The sequence below is a fragment of the Lasioglossum baleicum genome, chromosome 12, assembly GCF_051020765.1.
Source record: "Lasioglossum baleicum chromosome 12, iyLasBale1, whole genome shotgun sequence".
NCBI lineage: Eukaryota > Metazoa > Arthropoda > Insecta > Hymenoptera > Halictidae > Lasioglossum > Lasioglossum baleicum.
In genome coordinates this window covers 13672792-13678869 of record NC_134940.1, presented here as the reverse complement: position 1 = coordinate 13678869, position 6078 = coordinate 13672792, and positions in this window count along the sequence as shown.

The following is a 6078-nucleotide window of genomic DNA, read 5'->3' as shown; positions in this document are numbered from 1 at the left end:
CGTCTCGTCTCGTCTCAATCTTATCCTCGCTCTTGACGCGAGGGCGATCACGACGTTTCTGCCTTCCGAACAGTTTTACTCTTGACATTGAGAAGAGCGCAGCGGCCTCTGTAACGCAAAAGATTGGCATCTATGTATACATATGCATACACAGTCTTTTCAACCCTTAAATCGGCTTTCGAAGCGAACAGGTTGAAAAAAACACGATTAATATACGATACTTTACATCATCGAATAACTCCGTCGATGCACGTTCAATGATGATCGACAGAAATTCGAACTCTTATCGGTATTGATTCAAATCGAAAGCGTGCGGGTCTCGTTTGGACGGAGGCGAAGCTTGTCATTCCTTTTCGTTTATAAATTTGAAAGCATCTTTTCATCATGGTCGTACGTGTTCGGCATCTATCCTGCGACAGGCCTCGTTATTCGACGAGAAAAAGGCCATTATCGTTCCTGGCGCCAAGTCAGGACGCGTGTCAAAACGAGATTATACTAAGTGCTGGGTAATTGCGCGCGCGTACGCTCAAACAAAAGGACACGACTCGAAAAAGAGTTACGACGAACCCAGTGATTTATTGCAGCGACGCGCGACGAATCAGCATCGGGCATCGAGGGTTACGGTTACGCTTACGGCTACGGCTACGGTGCATCCGGTATCAACTTGTTTATCTGCACTCGTTTCCTGGTACATATGTAGTCCGCGAGTTCGCCGAGGATACCTGAAATAAATATAATACATACGCCGAGACCAATGTTTCAGAAGTTCCAAGGATAAGTAGAAGTTCCATATACATATACATACAGCGTACGCATCTCATCGTCGATGCGTAGGTCCGAGATAAAGTATACAGCAATTTTGCAGGAACACGATCGCTTTGTCTTTTTCTTCGGCGCCTTACCTTCGATAACAATGGTGCGAGATGCTCGTCGCCCTCTCGTATTACTTGAACCAGCTCGATGGAAGCGCGGTACCTGCAACCTGCACCCTGAAACCTGAAACCGAACCGTAAATCAATCACTATCGTCATACGATAGTCGCGAAGATGCGTTTGCACCTTACAAATCGCTCTACGGGCCGCTGTCCTGGCTCCGTCACAATCGGGAGCACCAAGAAGAAAACAGCATTTTCAGTTAACCCTTGTGTTGTCAACCGGATGCCCGGGTACTATTTACTGTATTTCTAATCAACAATTTGTTAAAAAGTTGCTCTGGAAAATATTACAAAATTTCTCTGAATGTTCATTCTCCACTCGCTAATATATTAATTTATAGTGTTATAATGAGAATTTGTGCAAACATGTTGAATACAGGCTCCTATGCCATCGCGAAGCCGGTTCAGAAGCATGTTGCTGGGGTTGACGAATGGTTAGTTTGCTCGTTTGCTTATATGTGACGTATCCTCGGTTTGTCATATGTTCAATGAAGCGCAAACGCACCTCCATCCCCGTCGGGCTGATATGCCACCTTCGATAATTAAGGGGATTGTATTTATTCATGAGACGCCCACACACAGATGGAGAACGATAAACCGGCGAAGATAGGTCCCGCGATCCTCTTGGTGAACGCGCGAGGCAAGAGGCAACAAAATACAGAACCGGGCAGAAATAAAAGGAGAGAGCTAGAAGGAGAGACAGAGACAGAGACAAAGAGAAGGGCGGAGGCGAAAGGTTTGAGACTCAGGCCAAGTCAGGCACGAGCGATAATCAAAATCTCTGATGCCCCGATGGGATGGGACATGGGCCCATGGGACATAAGACCCATGAGCCGGTTCACTAACCAGTGAGCAGAAAAGCGGCGGTTCGAGTCTGCTCGCGTGTCCTTGACTCGGTGTGAAGATTCTTCGGAACTCGGATGCGCGGAGTCGAATCGCGGATCGATTTCTTCATCGATCGACAACAAACACGAACAGTCCTAACACCATCGTCCAAACTTATGGCCGAGATCTTGTCGGACATCTTCTCCGTCTCTCTCTCTCTCTCTTTCTCTCTTTCCGTTTCTCTTTGGGCACCGGTCTCGGAACCAGTTAATTTATGGATGACGTAATTAGAAAAAGACCACCTCGAGTGTCCCGACCAAGTATCGTAACTCGTTACTTCGCTTGACGAATGGGGCTCGCGGTGGCTCGCACAAGAAATCCGGCTCGGCCCGGCCCGACCTGGTACGACACTCCAATGTGTCGTGTAAATCAAGACGTCGCGTCGTCGAGTTTCGCCGAGAGTGGCCTCGAGTCGGGCCCCCTGGATCAACAGACGTTGTTCCTCGAACCGAGAATTTCGCCGATCGAATTATCTGCTGCCACCCCGTCTTAATTGCTTTCTCGTGTACGGGTCCACTGTCAAATATCAAACGACGATACAACCGGGGTCTTTCCAAAAACTGGAAAGTGTATCCGCTGTCCTCGGCTCCTTGACAGAACGGTCGGCTGTTGAAAAATATTGATATATTAAAACACGACGCTTGGGGGGAAGTTATCTGGCGAAAACATTATTATCGAAACAGTTCTCGAACGATTTCAGAACCGTGACGAGCAGGAGAATTTCAAAGCCCGTTGAACTAGATGTCGAAAGGATTAATGGCAGTGTCGAATGGACGGCCACTAAAAACTTAATTATACATTCGGTTGTTAGGTTCGACAGGTTCCAGGTACAGGGACCACTCGTGTATCGAAACGTTTGACATCCCGATGCCAATGAACTTTGGAGAACGCGCCATCGATATAATCCGTCCCGTCGAACGAACTGGATCTCCCGCTCGCGCCAATTCGGGACCGAACAAGACTTACTTAGATCCGTGATTTGAATACCTGTCGGCCAGCGATTTGACATCCACTCACCAGCCGAATTCCGTCCGACTCTCCGTTTCCTATTTGCCCATCTGCCTATCTGCCTACCGATCGATCGAAAACGGCTCTTCCGCGATCACTTCTTCTTGCATTTTCAAAGATCGACGCTCGTTGGACGAGCCGAACGTGACTGCGGAAGAGACGGAGGCTTCTCGCAAGTCCTGCGAATAATTCAGCTACATCTCTCTAATAAATGTTCGTTAAAACATTTACTGAACTGCCGAGAGTGCTTCGTTCCGAAGCTCACACTACCAGCTAGAAAACGATCGTCAAACGTTATTTCTTTTTCTTCATCTTCTTCTCCTGTTCTTGTCTTTTTTTTTATAGGACGAAAACAAGTCGATATGTTGACCGTTCGCAAGTTCAAGGCGAATCACCGGCATTCCCTAAACTGCCTTATTTTTAGGAATTCACGGGTTCCTCGATACGTATATATACATACAATACATATAGCATATTACGATCGACTCTCGAATCTTTCAATGGGACGAGTCTCTAACGCCCGCCGGACTTGTCTTCTTTTTCTTCCCTTAGCCGAGGATGGGATTCCGAGGAACACAACGTCGCGTCGCCGCGCCGTCGCCGCCTTCTCTTATGTTTCTTTGAAACGGACCCGGTTGAGATCCGAGCTAATGCCGAAAAGAATCGTCGCCACTGATCGAACGGATCTCGACGATTTGTCACGAGTCCCAACTGAACTGTGGGTTTTTTCGATTCCCTACAGCCTATAAGTTATCCTTGTAGCCCGTGTTGTAGGCAGTCACGACCGAAATATATTAACGTGCCGAAAACTTATTGATCTTCACGTTCGTTTCATGTTTCCAACATTCAATTTTGTCTGTCCCCTTCCGTTCCTACCGTTCCCAATGTTCTCATGTGCAGAGATACTTATCGTTGACAGAACTGTTGTGTCCCCACCCTTCTATTTTGTTAGTAACTTAGACTGTCGGTGAAGAACTGTACGGTTGAACAAAGAACATCGGTCGACGTATGTATTTTGAATACTATTAGCAATTTTTACTAAAAAATCAGATAGCAGTTGGCAAAGGGGATTGCTATGATCATTGAACTATCTAACTAGCTAATAAATTAACAATCTAACTTCCGCTCCGCTGCGCACTTGCGCTCGGCTGGGATCTCGACTCTCGATCTCGATCCTCGATTAGTAGTCAGTCCATCAGTCGGGTCTGGGACTCCGGCAGGAGCGAATGGGTTCTGGGACTATGTGAGGCTACCTTGGAGTTGACCAGGGGTTCTGCTGAGCTAACCTGACCCAACTATAGCTTAGGCTTGACCAAAGGTATTCGGTTGATCTCGATATTTGGCGTTGATATAATGAGAGGGATGGTTGAGAGACCTGTTCACTCGTGTAAAATCCTCTCTATTGTAAGGCCACCGGATTCACCTCAACTCTCGTCGTTGCCTGATGGCAGATGGATAAGGAAATCAAAGAGTATCGTTTGAACGCTATTTTTTGGGCCATCGTTCTTCGTGAGGACACGTCGGGTACCGGTGCTGACCGCTAGGCATGGGATCAAGTTCAATATACAATACTCACGAATTGTAATCGAATCATGGGAATCGATTACTACTTGAAAGCAATAATGTTTCAATGGTTATATTGGAAAAGTATTCATTTTATACAAACTGATATCGAACTTCGGAATGAGTGCTTACAAGTTTCAAAAAGAAAGGAATTGAATCTTTTACAAGTAGTACCCGAATCTTGGAAATCAGAACTGCATGGTGGGTTTTAAGCATTTTATTTATTAAATTCGTAACTATTTAAGAATAGTATTTCATTTATAATATTTGGTTTTAGCCTATGTCTTTTTTTATCCATGATATTTCCTGCGTTTGAAAATACTCTTTCTGAAGGTACAGAAATGACCATATTATACAAATAAGATATATTCACGTGCAATTTTTGATAAAACTGATTGAATTTTCACGGATATGTGTCCATATGAAAATATGATAGATTATGAAATTATAGTTGTACATGCTGAATTAAATTATGCATTAAAGGACAGCGTAATTGATTTTAAAAGTAAAAAAATAATGATTAGAAAAATCAGAGAATTTCTAGTACGATATTCACGAAAGTTTCGAATCTGTTCGACCAAGATTCGAATATATGCTTGCAAGTATTATTACCATTTACCAAAGTACTTGTAAAAGGTTCGAAACTATCTGGCATAGATTCGAGCATACTTAGAGTACTATTTCTATCATTTCTATTTTACGAAGTACATATAGAAAGTTCGAATTCAATCAGTTCGAACCTGTCTCCGAGGTACTTGATCACATCCCTACTGATGTAATTCTTGGACATGAATCCGTTCTTTGTCTGCACAGATGATTCCTGCCGTTTTGCCCATAAGGTGCATAAGGTGCCGTGTAAATTGTAAATTGTTGTAAATAAACAGCCGTAAGAAAAGCAGTGAGCAAGAAATGCAGCGGCGAAACGCCCAAACTGCTAGCCAAACGTTACCGACAGAGATGATACGATCGATAATGCCCCAGCTGTTGGTAACTTATGGCTAGCAATTTGAGCATTTTCTATACAGACGTTGGAACGAAGCAAATGATTTTTGCCGGAATGTGTATAGTGTCTTATGACAAAAGTGTGGCATAATTGTTAATACTTGAATAAAGAATAATATCAGAGGGGATATCTGCATTTGTAATATTTCAATGTTTTCTCGATCAGGTCTTTTCATTGTTGAGGGCTCAAATTGAAGCTACTAAAATTCACTTCTTGACAGGGGCATTGCGATTTCAAAATAATTACTATACTCTCTGTAATTACCAATAATTACTTAATGACATTACTGGAAATTTAAGTTTGCTTACTTGACACGTTGACAGTGTCAACTTATTCCGTAAAAAAGTGTTGACACTTTTCATGGAAACCACCGTAAAGAATAATTACTTATCTCGTATCCTTCCTGTTACAATCTGTTAGACTCTAAGTAGATTAAAGAGTAGAATCTTTTATTTTGTTGTTCGTTTTCCATATAAACATGAACATATTTTATTGTATATACACGATGTGGACCAAGCCTGTTCATAATCTGATTCGTTGATATTGTCATTTCGACCAATAGCAGAATTATGCGTGCCCAACAACCAATTAGAACCGCATTCCTTCCAGATGATTTCTTCGTGGTTCTTCCTATATATATACCTATAAATAGTATATACATATATATATTTATATAATATATTCT